The sequence below is a fragment of the Ziziphus jujuba genome, chromosome 7 (genome assembly GCF_031755915.1).
Source record: "Ziziphus jujuba cultivar Dongzao chromosome 7, ASM3175591v1".
NCBI lineage: Eukaryota > Viridiplantae > Streptophyta > Magnoliopsida > Rosales > Rhamnaceae > Ziziphus > Ziziphus jujuba.
The window spans coordinates 25,440,333-25,458,094 of record NC_083385.1 but is presented as its reverse complement, the minus strand read 5'-3'; the positions used below and the strand labels follow the sequence as shown (position 1 = coordinate 25,458,094).

Below are 17,762 nucleotides of genomic sequence, written 5' to 3'. Positions count from 1 at the left end.
TTTATTAAAAATTGAAATTGCTCGCCATAGGCCCATAGCCAACTGGTTATTACCGATGGCAATTTTTTTGAAAAGAACAGTGTGGTGCAACCACTGCTGTATGACCCTCTATTCAATCGTTTGAAGATATTCAACGTCCACAAGAAATTTAACATATGTTCGCTCGGGGACAATCTAGTATTGTCAAAGTCTTCTAAAAGAATACATCAATGTCAAAGTTTACTATTTCTAAGACCTAAAATTGAGTCAAATCCCTCACCTAAGATGTAGAAACAACTTAAAAAATAAATAAAAATACACCATTTTTATAGAAAATATATTTAAAAATATATAGAAGAAGATACAACTGGGATAAGTAGATAATCAATATATTATTTTTTCCATGAAAAACTAGAAGTGCTTTTTAATATTCAATCCATTTATTATTAATAATTTCCTGATTGATTTAATATAGCTACTAATGCAAATACATGCACTTTGAAATACATTAAAGCTATGGACCATGGTCCAAATACTAATATGAGGGTGGGATTGGGTGTGTTGTGAATAGGATCTAGCCCTACCTGGAATTTATGTAAAAAAATCCTAAAAAATCCATCATCTATACTCTTAAATCAATCTTTTTTGCTGCAGAGAATAAGAATTATAATATGCAGTTGGTCCTCATAGAGCTGCCCTTCATGGAGTTACCCTCTTCTTACCAAAATATGGAAAAGAATTATGATCTGGATTTGGTCCTCCAGGAGTTACTCTTTTGTTTCCAAAAAGTGGTAGAAAGTGAGAATTCTGATCTGGTTTTTGTCCTCTTGAAGTAACCCTTTTGCTTCCAAAATGTGGTAGGGAATTATGATCTGGATTTGGTCCTCCAGGAGTTACCCTCTTGATACCAAAATGTGGTCGAGAATAAGAATTATGGTCTGGATTTGGTCCTCCTGGGGTTACTCTCTTGCTACCAAAATATGATAGGGAATTATGATCTGGATTGGGTCCTCCAGGAGTTACCCTCTTGGTAGCAAAATGTGGAAGAGTATTATGATCTGGATTTGGTCCTCCTGGCGATACCCTCTTGCTACCGAAATGTGGTAAGGAATTATGATCTGGATTCGGTCCTCCAGGAGTTACCCTCTTGCTGTCAAAATGTGACAGAGAATAAGAATTATGATCTGGATTTGGTCCTCCTGGAGTTACTCTCTTGCTAGCAAAATATGGCTTAAAGAATGAGCCCTTCTTCTTCAACTGTGCGACACCTAAATCACCATTGAAATGATCAGGCACAATCCTAGCACTCATACCTATTAATGGTCTTGCAGCTTTTGCCTCTGAGACTAGAAACAACGTCGAGATGACAAGTAACAGTGCCATTGACATGATCTTCATGGCTCCTAGAGTCTCCATTCAAAAGGCCAAATGGAGAAGTGTAATAAATTTTTAAGTTTGCTAAAGGAGTGGGTTGTGGTTGAGTGGGTTGTGGTATTTATACACGGGAGAAGAAAGTTTGAGATCACGTGTAAGTTTACTTTTTGTTTCTTTGATTTTGTTATTTTGTTATTTCGTTAGTTTTTTTGTTTTGTTTCTTTTTTTTTTAATAGATTTTTGTCCTTTTTCTGTTTTGTTTTATTTTTCTTTTTTTGGATAAGGGAGTTAATGGAAAGTTGTTAATGCAGGATAAAAAAAAAAAAAAAAGTTCCTTTTTTAGTTGTAATTGCACCTTTCTAAACGAATAGTAATCCTCTTACCATATATTTAAAATCCACCAAACTTTTGAAGATTAGTGACATGTGTCTATCATTTTATTTCATGGTCAAGATTTGTTCTTTCTTATATTTCTTTGACAAATATCTAAATATAGTTTTTTTTGGTAATAAATATACCTCACCAATACAGAAATAATAGATTTTAATGCTACTTTTTGTTAATTAGGCCTTTAAGTGATGATGCTCAAATCTTGGAGGTCCAAATAATTATGGTCAATACGTGGGAGGACATCGGTATTTTTTATTTTATTTTTTGTTATCAGAGGTGTGTGAGCGAAATTATCTCTAATAATCATCACATTAATTATTATATTTCTATATAATATAAATATATATCTACACTTTTATTCTACTAGGCAATACCATCCAACTTATTCTACTTGCCATATATATTTGCAAAAGGAACAAAATGAGCTGGATGGCAAATATATTATTTTGCCTATTTTAACATATTTGCAAAAGGAACAAAATAAGCTGGATGGCAACTATATTATTTTGCCTATTTTAACAAATTTGCAAAAGGAACAAAATATTCTGCACGAGATATGTCTATTTTCTTCAATTTCAACCAAGAGTGCGTTTCACAGAGACATTGTGCTCCTGCATCCATATGCATGCCTGCATGTTTCAAAATTCAATTCCTAATATCGTTACACAATATATTCTTATAGAATTTTATAATAAAAATTACATAGGCAATTTATTATAAGGACATCCTATATGTTAAGCCATATCATTCATGTTAATTGCCATATTAAGTTTTAAAAAATCCAGTTAACATTTTTATGATAATTTTTAACGGGTCCTATGCGAAATGAATGAGTTGTCACTTTTTCATTTAGGTGTTTTATTAAAAATGAAAAATAAATTTTTTTTAAGTGATATGGTATTCTTTAAATGATATAGTTAGGTAAACTATTATTACTATTCATTACTGTTTCCAAACTATATCATAACACTATACTAATGTTTTCCTTATAATAGAATTATATTTTTTATAATCAAAATACCTTTTATTTAAAATGAGAAACATAGAAAAACATGGCTTTATGAATCGAGGAAAAATTACGTGGTTTTGAGATTTCAAAGGGAATCTCACTAGTTCATACCTACTAAATCTCCCAAAAAACATGATTTTCTCATTTCTATATCTCCTTAAGAAATCTTCATTATCGAACCTATATCACAAAGCCCCATATCAATTTAATTATTTATGTCACCTATTTCTGAATTAAGCAAAATGTATTTACGTAAATTTTTAAATTCATCAGATTTGTTTGTCAAATTAATATCTCTATGGGTAAATATCATTTTGGCTCCGAAGTAAATATTATGAGACATTTTACACATTTTTTTTTTAGTTCAAACAATAAGCCCTACATGGCCATTCAGACTTTTTTTTTTTTTTTAACTTTGTAGTCTAATTATGAATTTTTTTCTAATGAATTTAACCAAATTATTTAATGATATATTGGGTTTTGAGAATTATGAGTTGTATGTGAGTCATTATCTTACCATCGTTAGTGGATTTGATGGATATTGATATGCACGCTATATTTTCATCTCCTTACTATAATCATTTATTTTATTGTGGTTGGATGTGAGGTCCTAGCTTTGTGGTGCCGGTGCCATAGGAATTTAAGTACCATGAGATAGTTTCCCCCTTCTCATGACTCTATGACATATTAGGATGTTAGGTATAATTGTATGATAGGATTTGATAATGGATATGATACTTGGATGTTAGTAATTATTTAGATTATGATTATTTGAATTCATTTTTTTGGCTTATGAGTTAACTATCGGTATGATAAATCATTTATTTAAATTATATGGATCATGGCATTTGTTTAATTATTTATATTTTCACATGAAATATGGGAATTTTATGTTCTAGGAAAATTCATGGGTTTTATTAAAATTCATTTTCCAAAAAAAGTGACTTTATAGTTTGTCCTAGCCAAACCAATCCTTATGAAAAGCCCTACAAGTAGTTTGGGCATTCTTCATTGTCATTTTCGTGTTTTCATCATTTTCGCACCTTCATCTTTTTTGTATGTTTGCTGCTAACGTATTTTTCATTTTATGTGACTTATTATTATTATTTTTTTTAAATTTAACTTTACACTCCTATACTTCTTTTATACCGTTATGATGGATTGATCCAATATGTATGACTCTTATTTATCAAATTAAGATGGAGATTCTATTGGATTTTTTATAAAGAATTCATGGTTCTTCTGTAACACCCCGTCCCGAAGGACATTGGAAATTTCTCAAGTTGATCGAAGTTGATCGAGTTTGACTGCCGTTGATTAGGAATTGTCAAATATTGACTTTTTGACTCGGATGGAATTCTAGGTTGATTGAGGCACCGTTACAATGTACACATCGACACGAGTTCGTAGACTAGTAGCATGTAGAACTTGGAGCTACCGTTTGAAAGTTATAACCAAAACAAATGTAGGTTTGGACTGTCAAAAAGTGCCCAAGTTGACTGTTTATTCTTGCTAAATTGAGCTTTGACTCATGCATGGTTATTAAGTACTTATTGATACGAATTCATAGACTAGCGGCATGCCTAATTTGGACATTTCGTTGAAAAGTTAGAGACCTGCCAAGTTTTTCAAATTCTTTATTATTTTATTATTATTTTTAAAAGTGTGAAATTTTGTGCCACTTGTCACCAAATGGGATGTGCCATATGTAACATTATAAAAGTGCCACATGTCAGCCGTAACTAAATATTACATTGTTTTGTTATTATTATATTATTATTTTAATATTATTTTATTTATTTCTTTTCTTTTCTTTTGTTTTTCTTTTCTTCCTCTCCACATGGGGAAACACTTTTTCTTTTTATTTTTTTGTCCTTCTCCTTCCTCTTTCCGAGCCTGACAGAGAGTGAAAAATAGAGACACACAACTAAGAATCAATGAAGAAGAATCTATAGGATTCCATTGTGATTCCCGCGTTACGGGAAATGGTGAGCAAACAGACATGAGGGCAGTCTTGGAACAATTAAAGCGGATGAATTTCAATTTGACCACATAAATCAAAGGATGGAAAGAATAGAAACATCTCATGGTGGACGAAATTTGAGGCAAGAGTTCCATGGAAGTCGAGGTCGCAGTCGAAGAGGACGTGGACAACCTAAAGAGGAGTTCAAAGAGGAAAATTTTGGAGATGATTTCGATTGGCACAACTATTCGGAGGCTAAGAAGGTGAAATTGGCAGCAATGGAATTTGGTCATTATGCACTCCAATGGTAGACCAATGAGAAAACACTTGAAGGAGAGTTGGTGATAACTTGATCACTACATGGCGACAAATGAAAGGAGCCATGAGGAAGCGATTCGTACCATCACACTATCATAGTTTGCTGCATCAAAAGCTTCAATCTTTATCTCAAGGAAGTAGGTCCGTGGAGGATTGTTACAAGGAGATGCAGATGATTATGATGAGGTTAAGCATGAATGAGGATAGAGAAGCAACCATGGCAAGGTTTCTTGGTGGTTTGAATCGTGAAATAGCTAATCAACTGGAATTGCAACAATATGTGGAATTGGAGGAGATGTTGCATGTGGCTATTAAATTAGAACATCAATTCAAAAGGAGGGGTGTAAGCTCATGGTTTCAAGGAGTTACAGACAGTGGGTGGTCAAATCCAAGTGCTTGGAGTAGCAATCCCATCTATGATTCAAAGCCAATACTGAAACTAGGTGAAGAAAGTTCAAATCAGCCAAAAAGGGAGTCCAAAGTCGAATCTGTCCAAGCACCAAAGAATGAAGGTAAATCTGATCCTAAACCTTCTGGAACTCATTATGTTGTGTGTTTTAAGTGCCAAAGAAGAGGATACATTGATAGTCAATGCCTGAATAGGAGGATCATGGTGCTGAAAGGTAATGACGAACTAGAATCTAAAAGTGAATAAAGTGATGTTGAAACCGAAATTGATGGTGAAGAAGTTGGAGATGATGGGCATGATAAATCTGAAACTCTTGAGGCAGCCATGGCTGATTTGAGTTTAGTCATAAGGAGGGTTCTAACCATGTACAAAGATGAGGATCAAATTCAAAGAGAAAACATCTTTCACACCCAATGCGAAATTCAAGGTAACATATGTAGTGTGATTATAGATAGTAGAAGTTATGCAAATGTAATTAGCAGCAGGGTAGTTGATAAATTAGGCTTAACAACTATTAAACATCCAGAACTGTATAGATTACAATGACTTAATGATAGTGGAGAGATGAAAGTAAATAAGCAAGCCAAAGTAAAATTCAGCATAGATAAATATGTGGATGTTCTGTTATGTGATGTTGTGCTTATGCATGCTAGTCATATATTGTTGGGGTAGCCATGGCAATTTGATAAAGATGCCACACATTATGGGAGAGAGGACTTTATTGCTTTTAAGCTTAAAGGCAAGAAGGTTAAGCTGGACACATTGAACCCAAAGGAGATTTTTAGGGACCAATTACAAATGCAACAAAAAAGGGAACCCGAAAAGCTCAAAGAAAAGGCTAGTATGTCACCAACGGTTTCATCATCCATTCAATAGGGAAAAGGTGAGCTTGCTGTCCAAGGTAAGTCCTCTAAATCCAGGTTGAGTGGAAGAATTTTAACAAACCCAAGAGTCTGAAACTTGAAGAAAAAGCTGAGTGTGATGCAAAATTCAATTAAACCGTGAGTGAGAAAGGAAAAGAAAGAAAAGAAAGGAAAAATAAAAATTTTTATTTGACTTTTGGGGATGTTAATAGAGGTATTTTGAATAAGAAATCATTGCTGGTCATGAATTATAAATATGCTTATTTAAAAATGCGTTTGTTGGATGGAACTTTATTTGCCTTGTTGAGAGCTTTCCTTTGTGGAAATTTGAAAATTAGGAAGAGATTATTTGCTAAATTTGAAAAGTGTAATTTTTACCATAATGAGGATGTATTTTTAGATTTTGTTGTGATAGTATTTCAGCTAGGAGATTTGATTTGGTTGCACTTACAAACGAAAAGTTTCCTAAACATAGAAAGTTAAAGCTTATGCCGTATGTGGATGGATCTTTTCAAGTTTTAGAGTAGATTAACGAGAATACCTACAAACTTGATTTAATAGGTGAGTATAATGTTAGTTCCACATTTAGTGTTACTAATTTATCTCCTTTTTCTGCAGGTGAAGATCTTGATTTGAGGACAAATCTTTTTCAAGAGGAGGGGAATGATGCGAATCCGCCTAAGTCTGCACAACCGACAACCCACTGAGGTGCTGATCCGATACGGATGAAGACTGGGCCGATCACTAGGGCCCAAGCTAAGAAGTTTAAGGAAAACCTTGCTGCCTTTATCCAGGGGGTAATTCATTCTTAAAAAGGCTTGTCCATACCCAAAGATACAAGGTCTGTTTTGAGCATACAATTGGTAAAAGCCGATACAGACTTAGATAGCGGTTTTGGTGCATTTATGGATTTTGGGCAGCGGAAAATGGGTTCAAATATTCTTGAATTCACTTAATATCACTAAGAAGTCATGGAATCTGGTCAACACTGAAGCTTTGCTGGTCATTTAAGAGCTGTGCGCATGAGAGAGAAAATGGTCAGATTTTGCTGTATTATTTGCTGGCTTTACTATATTTTGCTGAGTTAGCCTTTTCTCTTTCCTCCAAGCAAGGAAAACGTGTGGGAATCCATATTAATCTTATTTTTCATCCTAAAAAGCATATAGAAGCTAATTTGGAGCTCAAATTGGTCAAAGATTGGTCAAAGTCAACTTCGTCAAAAAGCTAGTATTCTAGTTTCCTAATTTGATTTCTACTTTTTGTTTTAGGAAATTACCTTTACTTTTGGTTTTTATTTATTTATTTGCTGGACAAATAAGTTTAGGAAATTTATTATTTTATTATTTTCATTTTAAATTAATTAATTCCTAATTTAAAATAAGGAAATTAATTAATCCAAATTAGATTAGGAAGGGTGTGAAATTAGGCAATTTCCTAATTGGATTCTATGTTGGCTGAAATTTCCTAATTCTTTTAGGGTTTTATTTTTTTCATTCAAATCCTATTTAAAGGCTTATTTTCAATGAGAAATCAAGCTTGAATTTTATAAAGAAATTTATTTGTGAAATTGAATTCTCTTTGTTCTTTTGAACACCTAAAACACATTAGTGAGTGAGTATTTTAGTTTGACTTATCAATAGGCCTTCCATCACCTATTTTGGCGTCTTCATTATATACCAAGGTTTCTAATCACAGATTGGTTTGGGGTCAAGGTTACCATTAGAACTTGAACATAATTAGCTCCTGGCTAATATAATACGGGTTTAGGATCAGGTCATCTTAGGTTCATATCAACCAAACTATATTTTGGGATTGTGAAAATATGTATATATATATATATGGTGTTAATTGAATTTCTAAAAAATGTGCTATATATGCTTAGTATTTAAGAAATTGTTATTTGAATTTATGATGATGATTTATGTTGACTTAGTGCATGTATTGCATCAAAAATTATATTTAGGGTTCTTAAATAAAATATGTTTTAAATTGTTATTAAATTTACTTTGGAATTTATGATGCCAAAATTTTATTGATTTAAGCATATATTGCATGGAATTCATATATTTGGTTTTAAAGAAGTTATGGATTTAAATTATGGTCAATTATTGTCAAATTTATATTGTGGAATTTATTGCATATAATAAATGTATTTATGTGGATTTAAGCAAATATGAAATTTATGTGATTTTGATATAAATTGATTTTAAGGTTTTGAGAAAAATAATTGTGTTAAAGTATTGAGTACAAAATCCGTATTTATAGGTTTGATTATTTATGGATATGGTTTTTAGTATTGAAAATTATTATATTTAAATTGATGGATTTGAAATTGATGGAATTTTAAATGATGGATTTATGATGTTGATGATTAAAAAGAGATGTGAAAATATTATGGGTTTAAAGGTGATGTGAACCAACAAATTCGAAAAGTGGGATTTATGAGATTTGGATATTTAAAAATATATTGATTTTATGATTTTTATATGCACTCATACAGTACTGGTGTTCTGTACTGTATTTAAATGGATATGATTAGTACGCATGATTAGGCCAACGGACCTGAGGGCTGGCAGGGTATAATGCACAGTAAGCATCAGCCGCCCCCTCCATGGCCAGGTGACTGTTGATAGCATCGGCCCGGTGGGACGCCACGGTGACCGGATACAGGTTCTCTCTTAATCTCCCTATCAGGCGATACTTTAGGATGCTGGGCACCGTCGGACATCACTAATATATAGTATGGTGCATCAGGATATTTCGATATGAAATTTCTTTTAAAGTAAATTTGTTTTAAAATCATATTTAAAATTTAATGGATTTAATTATGTTTTATCCTATTTATATCGATCAATGTTGTCAAATTTTATTTGAAACTAAAGGTATTTAATTGTGATTTTATCATTTAATTAATTGGTGTCTCGCATTATTTTATTTATTGCATATCAATTGCATTTTATTTATTAAATAGTATTTCTTGATTATTTCATTGATTCAATTCTTGTTTAGTTAATTTGATTGGTGCTACATCTTTCAAATGTAAATTCTATTATTTATTATGCTTCTATTATTCATTTCAAATTTGGAATTTTATTATTAAATATTTTTCTTAAATTTGGGACTTACCACAAATTTGTGAAATGTTTTAAAGGGGGAACTTTTCCAAAGGAGTGAATTGTGAGAATTTTGAGTGCAACTGTTATTTTCTAATATTATTTATTATTATTATTATCATTATTGTTTAGTAGACTGGGTCGCTCACTAAGATGATTAGCATCTCATGTGTTTTTTTTAAATCCATTCCCCTAGGCGCAGGTTAGTAGACCTTGATCGTCCGGAGGCGAGCTCGGCATCTTTGTACGTTGCTGAAAGTCCAAGAAGCCTTTCTTTCTTTTCCTCTCTATCTTGTATTATTCCTTTTATCTTCTTATTGTATTTATTCTTATACTTACAATTTTGTAAGGTTCTATATACTTCATTGGATATTTATAATTATACACCGATTCCCTGTTATTTATTGAAGTGTTGGAAACTTATGGTATTAAATTGTAGTAAGATGGGAGGAATAAGGTGATGTATTTAGAAGTGTGTTTTTTGTGCATGGAATTTTGTGGTAAGTTCAACCCTTAAAGAAGATGCTGCCAGACTTTTCTTGGAAGGTCCGGTAGGGTTTCCTTGCGATCAAGGTTTGTCTAGGATTCCGGTGAGAAATTTTGGACAGGTCCTGATAGTTGGTATCAGAGCTCTAGGTTCTAGTATTCATAAGGGACTGTGCATTGTTATGTGTCCGATCCACATCTACTCTCTTCTTTTAACCATCTTGAAATGTCATTTCTTCGTCTCAAAGCGAATTTGTTGCCTGAGTTAAAATAGCTCTAATCTTCAAAGGTGCTAATTAGAAAATTGCATCTCCTTAAAGGGAATCCCTATGGTCTAGTCAAACGGTCAAGGATTGTCCCTTCTTTACTGAAGATCAGGTGAGGGAAGGAGACCTGATTAAGTTTGATCATTTGGGTCATAAGTAATCCTAAACGTGAATTGAGTAGTTGTGGATTGCTACCTTAAGGAAGTAGCGTTTAAGCGATTTGAGCTACTTAAAGTGATCTTTAGTGGAGGAGTTTGGAGGCCTTTCCCGAGGATAATTCCTACCCTCGCTGCCAAGGAGCTATCGAAGAGTGGTTGTCAAGGGTATCAAGCCTATATGGTTGATGCCCAAGTAGATGGTGAGTGTTGGAAGATGTGCTCGGCAGTGGGAAACCGTTCAAAGATGTTTACCAACAAGTTACCTGTGTTACCACCATAAAAGGAGATCGAATCACCATTGAATTGGCTTTGGACACTGATCTATTTTCTTTACCACCATGCCATATGGTTCCAGCATTGATTCAGAAAGCTATTAGAATTCTACCCCAATTTGGTTATGGTTGAGGTTAATAAGAAGATGATTCTTTGGGCCAAGTCAGATGTTCAAGCATAGTTATTTTCATTTCTAGAAGCTAAGATCTTAACATCTTATGTTCTTGGAGATTTAAGGTTTTATTGGTAGTGTTTTATCGATCTAAGGTGATTGATATTCTTGGTGACAACTTAAAACTTATAAGGGGTTGATTTTTGGGGCATAGTTAGAATTTAATAAGTGTGGAATGTTTTCCTATGGGTTGAGGATTTAGTAATTAGTCCATAGTATCAATTGTGATATTGGAATTAAGATTTAAATTCTTTATTATTTGAGGTATGGATTCATGGAGTATGTTGAAATTAGAAGAATTTAAAGTATTTCATGAATGATATTTGGGATGCAAAAGGATTCGGAGTTGATTTTATAGATTCTTTCTCGTTGGTGATGATAATTTCAAGAATTATGCAAGGCTTCATAATAGATTTAAGATCTTCCATTAGAATAAGTATGAGGATGTTTATTTTATGGCTCGGATGAATTCGGTTAAAAGAAAAATGCTTGTCGAGGTTAAGAAAATTGGATAATCTATGAAGAGCAAGGATCTTATAATTATAAGTACTAGGAGTTAATTAAAGGCAAAAAGAATAATCACAGTCGTAACTCGATGACATTGGTATTTGGTTTGGGGAAATTAGGGTTAAGTTCTAATCCTACCTTTTAAATTGATGGATGGAGTTATTCAAGTATTATGGTTGCATTATCGATTACCATCCAGGCAAGACGATTGTGGTGGCTAATGCACTAAGTAGAAAGTCTACAACCTCATTGGCTTATATGCAAACAATACACCTTATATTGATGGTTAAGTGTGAGAGTTGGGTACTGATTTAAGGATGGACACTTTTAGAGCACTTTTTGCTAGCTTTAGACTATGACCCATACTGGTAGATCGTGTTCTTGAGCCCTAGCTCCTTATTTGATGAGTATGAGAAAGGAAGTTGACCAAGGGGGGAAGTCAGGCTTCATTATTTGAGGTGATGGAGCTTTGGTGATTGGGTTTAGACTCAGTGATCCAGCAAATGAAGAGCTGAAAGGGCAATTAGGGGAAGAAGTCCTAGTTCTACTTATGCTATGCATCCTGGTAGTACCAAGAGGTATCGTACCCTGGAAGAGAATTATTGGTGGTTAGGGTTGAAAAGAGAAGTTGAATATGTGTGCAAGAGTTTCTTTCACCATCAAGTGAAGGCAAGGAGACATAAGCCTTCTAAACTTCTAAACTTCTTGAATTTTTATATTCAAGCTTAGTCCAGAGACATGATGGTATTTTGGTGATAGTGGATCGACTCACCAAGTCTACACGTTTCCTACTTATTCGAAAAAGGTTTTCCTTTCAGAAGTTAGTGGGACCCATTATGAATCATATAGTGAGTTTGTATGGGGTACCGGTATCACTTGTAATTGAAAGAAAATCTATGTTTACTTTGAGGTTTTGGAAGGGATTAACGAAGGAACTAGGCAATAAGTTGAATTTGGGTAATGCTTTTCACCCCAGATTGATGGACTTTGAAAGGACTATTTAGGCCTAGAGGACACTTTGAGGTCATGTGTATTACAGTTTAAGAAAAATTGGAATGAGTATCTCCGCATTCGGATTTCACCTTACGAGGCATTGTATGAGAAACAATGTCATACTCCATTATGTTGGAACGCGAAGGATGAAAGGAAACTTCTAGGTCCTGAAATTGTACAAACAACAGTGCATGAGATCAATATTGTACTTACTAAGCTAAGCAGCTCATGGCAGGAAAAAGAGCTATGCGGATCTGTGTAGAAAGGATCTCGAGTTCGATGAGAAAAGCTAAGTTGTCGTTATATTGGTCATTATGAGGTTATCGAAAGAATTGGTTTTGTGGCATACAGGTTAACGCTACTAAAAGAGCTGGCACAAGTACACGTGTTTCACATTTTGATGCTGCAGAAGTACATTGCAGACCAATCACATGTACTCAAGACTTTCAACATTGGGCCGAGAGGAGACATATCATATGTGGAGCAACTAGTACAAATCTTGGATTGTGAGGAATGTATATTGATCGACAAGACCAGTCCCCTAATCCAAGCCTTGTGGTGGAATCACGTAGTTGAGAAAGCAACGTGGGAACCTGAGGCGTAGATGCGCAACCAATATCCTCATCCGTTTTAGTGACATGAAATTTCGAGGATGAAATTTTTGTAAAGGGGGAAGGTTGTAACATCCTATCCTGAAGTACGTCGGAAATTTCTCAAGTTAATTAAAGTTAATTGGGTTTGACTGTCGTTGATTGGTAATGGTCAAATGTTGACTTTTTGACTCGGATGGAATTCTAGGTTGACTGGGGCACCATTACAAAATACGCATCGACACAAGTTCGAAGACTAGTAGCACATCGAAATTGGAGCCACCGTTTGAAAGTTATGATAAAAACAAATGGAGGTCCGAACTTTCCAAGGGTGCCCAAGTTGACTTTTTATTCTTATGAAATTGAGCTTTTACTCATGCATGGTTGTTAAGTACTCGTCGATATGAGTTCATAGACTAGTGGCACGTCTAATTTGGACATTTCGTTGAAAAGTTATGGACTTGCAAAACTTTTCGAATTCTGTATTATTGTATTATTATTTTTAAGTGTGAAAGTTTGTGCCACGTGTCACCAAATGGGATGCGCCACGTATAACATTATAAAAGTGCTACATGTCAGCCGTAACTAGATATTATATTATTTGGTTATTATTATATTATTATTTTAATATTCTTTTATTTATTTATTTTCTTTTCTTTTCTTTTTCTTCCCCCCCCCCCTACACGTGGGGAAACACTTTTTCTTTTTCTTTTTTTGTCCTTCTCCTTCTTCTTCCCCGAGCCCGACAGAGAGTGAAAAATAGAGACACACAAATCCCTCTCTCTCTCTCTCTCTCTCTCTCCTTTGACTCTCCTTTGAGAGCTCATAGCCAACCGACGCTGGTGGCCTAATCTCCGGCCGGTTGGTCAGCAAATGCACCGAGATCAGTACCCAAAGCTTGCGGCTGGCATGATGCTGGTTAGCTGGTTTTCCGGCTGTCACCAGCCTTGTGGTTAGTCCTCCCCCTAGATTTCAACCCACTGATTCCAAAAATGACCTCCATTTGCTTAAATTCCAAGCCGTTTGTAAGATACGTGGAGGGGAGTGTTTGGTCGAAACTTCTCATTCAATTTTCGACCAATCCTGGCGGCTTTGAGCTCAATGGAGATTGGTAATGTATTCCTTTTCTCATTACCTCATTTGCGAATTTTGGTTAACGTTTGTATTAAATCCTCTGGGTACCTATGTGTAAAATACCTGGTTAAAATATTAATTTAATTGGTTTTGTGTAATATTGATATTTTAGGAGCACGTGTGAGTCATGGAATCGATCCGGTGGGGGGTCTTGATTAATTACGTGCTCGAGGTGAGTGACCCATCTTCAAATTATTTTCGGGAGTTAAATTGTGCATATTTTATGTAAATTGAATATTTGAAAAGGATACTTTATGTGTTGAATATTTAGTAAATTTATATTTGAAATTGTGATATCAAAATTGAATGAATTGTGCATTGAGAAATATCTTGGTCTTAAGAAATTTACCGATTTGGAATTTTCGGCGCAAAAGTCCTTCCATGCGTAAATCACCATTTTGGTTGCTTTTGATTCTGCCTTGTCTTGATTCAATAACCTCTTAATGATATAAATTGAATTCCAAAAGTGTTGAACCTATTCCGTGCTACCCGGAGTCCATAATTGCACTAAAACAGCTACCCGGGTCCGTATTAGCCTCTACCACTTGGATGCTTAAAACAGGCTTTGAATCTTCAAGTATTGACAAGCTCTTTTGAGAATTGATAACTCCTTGTATGAAACCAGCCAATTTGTCTTTAAATCTCTTAGCTTGAGCCATAGTGAATGGCCCTGTCTTCAACTAGATTGGATCAGCACCCAATGGGTTGTCGGTTGTGCGGCTACGGACGGATTCTCATCACCAAAAGGATTAAGTTGATTAGGTATTTTTTGACGAGATCTTGGCCACTGTTGGCCAAATCTCTGATAAGTAAGACATGATTCATGATCCCTACACTCTAAGCTTGATTTTGGTATACAGATTGTTAGTTTTAGTCAAGGTTTTTATTAGTTTCCCTAGATAAATTGTGTGTAAAATACTCGATAAAAATATTATTGTAATAGTTTTATTTTTTTTAATATGAGTGGTACATATTTCAATGTATTTTTCGGAAGATAAATTTGTATTATTTAAGCTATTTTCATTTCTTTAAAAATATGTGGTGTAAATTAAATAAAGAAAAATTATTATTATTTTTATATGTGTGAAATAATAGTTTTTTTCCAATTATTCTGTAAAAATGGTAATTTGGGTTTGAGGAACAAAGTGTTTCAATAGAAAAATTATACATATATATATATATATATATATCTGTGTGTGTGTGTGTGTGTGTGTTTATGTTTCTTTGGTAAAATATTTTTGGATAAAAGCCACAGATATTATAATTATGTTTTGAATCAAATTAAGTAAATTACATGGGTTGGGTTAGTTACTTAACACTCTCTATCAATTTATAAATAAATTGGTAATGTGATAAATCTGTTCATTTTTTCTTTTTCTTTTTTTACTATTTTAGATTTACCATATAATATTGGTGTTCTATACGGTTATGTCTTTTGATTAGAGTGCAAGTATTATTTAGTCATCCTGTAAGATCTAAGTGAGAGAGGGTTAGCAGATATTTTGCACAATAAGTATTAGCTAACCTCCCCTTAGTTGTAAAGTGACAAGTTATTACCATCGATGCCTTAGGACGCCAAGGCATCCGATTGTAGATATCTCTACTAACTCTTTGTTAGGGATGCTTGGGCCACGTGCCACCTAATGGTATATAGCATGGTGTATCAGGTAATGGTATATAGCATGGTGTATCAGGTAAATACCTGGTACATGTTATAAAAATGTTTTTAAAATATATTTTATTTGTTTAGGTTATGGTTTTTAATTGTTCAATTACTCTTTTATTAAACTATTAGATCATTTAAATATATATTTTTTTACTATACCATATTAATTTATTTTATTTTTACCCTAAATTTTTCATAATTATTTTTAAATTAATATTTTTGCAACTTTTTTTTTCTACGTAATGTTTTGTTCCATTTTAATCTTATATAAATTTATTTTATTTCATTTTATCTTAAAATTATATTTATATTTGTTTTTATTTCCCACATCAATATTTAAATTTTCGAGGAATATCAAAATTATGGGGTTTTGTGAAAATTAATTTTAAAAAGGGAACCTTTCAAATGAGGATTGTGAGAGAGAACCATATTTCTAAATATTTTCTTAGATTTCTTAATCTACCTTGGCCATTATTAATTCATAGTTATTATTTATTTATTTTTTATTCAATTATTTAATTATTCTTTCATTGATTTATTATATTTTATTCATCTGTTAAATATATATTTTTGTTCTTTGTTTTTGTTTATCTAATAGTACTGTTACTAATTAGACTAGTGCCACTTATTAAGATGATTAGCATCTCATTAGTTTTTTTTTTTTTTTTTTTTTTTTTTTTGTTTATCAAATATGTTCCCCTAAGTCCAGGTGAGTAATGGATTGACCATCCGAGTGCGAGCTCATTGGTCGTCTTCTTTAATTGCTGCAATCAAAGTAGTGCATTTCTTCCTTCTTCATCTCTTTATTATTATCATTATTACTTTTGCATCTATGTTAATTTTGTTTCTTAAGATAAACTAGATATATACTCATGAGATGCACGGTATATATAATTGCCATACATTATTTTGATAATAAATTGTCAAAAAGAATTATAATCAAATCATACATAAAGTATCATAAAAATAGTATTAAACAAAAACTTTCAATTCAGCATAATTAATCCAAATTTTGAAAAACTTCTTTAAAGACCACATTAGTGGTTGAATTGGTAGGTTCTCCATCTTTATCACAAATTAATATCTTCAATTATTTCCTATTTGTAACTCTGGAGACTACAACATATAATTGTCTATGACTAAAAACTGATTTTTTTTAGGTAAAGTTCGACATGCGAAAGAGATTGACCTTGGTTCTTATTAATAGTCATAGCATATGATACAACCAAAGGATATTGTCTTCTTTGAAACTTAAAAGGTAATCTTGTTGGAGTTAAGATCATTCTTGGAATAAGAACTTTAAACCCGACATTACTTCCTGAAATAACTTTTCCTTCGGGAGCATGATTGCCGAGCCCTGTAATGACCAATCTACTCCCATTGCACACACCCAAAGAATGATCAACATTCCTTAATAGCATAACAGGGACATCGACCTTCAATTTCAACTGATGATTAGGCACCCCATAGTATTTTATGGCACTAAAAAATTCAAGTGTGTGAAGATCTCTGATAAGATCAATGTTCAAATTAGATCTGCAAGTTGCATAAGAACTTAAATATATATGTTCTTTGCTTCAGTTAAGAGAACTCATGTATTCATTTATCGATTCAACAATGTCAAGTGTTGGAGCAAATATGGCTCTTTGTTGCAAATATGATGGGTCATTAATATTCTTTGAGAAAGAAGGCTACATGCTATTGACAATAAATGCAACTGACTCTTTTGTATCCATTATCAAAAGATCATCAGGTATATCACTCATTGCATGACCATCATTTGGACCGCCAATTGTTCCATCTCCAATACTTGATATCCATTGTAAAAAGGCATTCAATTCATCCTTATCAATGTCCGAGTCAATACTTTGAAGTTCCATATTTTTTGTCATCTTCAAAACTTTACAATATTTCCACAAATATGATGAGTTTAAAGTTGTGAGAACAATGTCTTGCCTACCTGCAGATAGAGTTTTCTAGATAAAAGTTTTCTCGATATCTACATATCTATACACAAAGAATATACCGGGTTTGACACCTTCAACAACACCCATAATTGTTTCATAAACATTTTTTTGTTCAATTGTGAGATTTGATAT

At 33.2% G+C, this 17,762-nt stretch overlaps 1 pseudogene; it reads right to left on the bottom strand.

Annotated features, from left to right (window-relative positions):
- Window positions 1–16,663: 16,663 nt before the first annotated feature.
- Window positions 16,664–17,543, bottom strand: LOC132804496 (uncharacterized; annotated as a pseudogene).
- Between the last annotated feature and the right edge of the window lie 219 nt (window positions 17,544–17,762).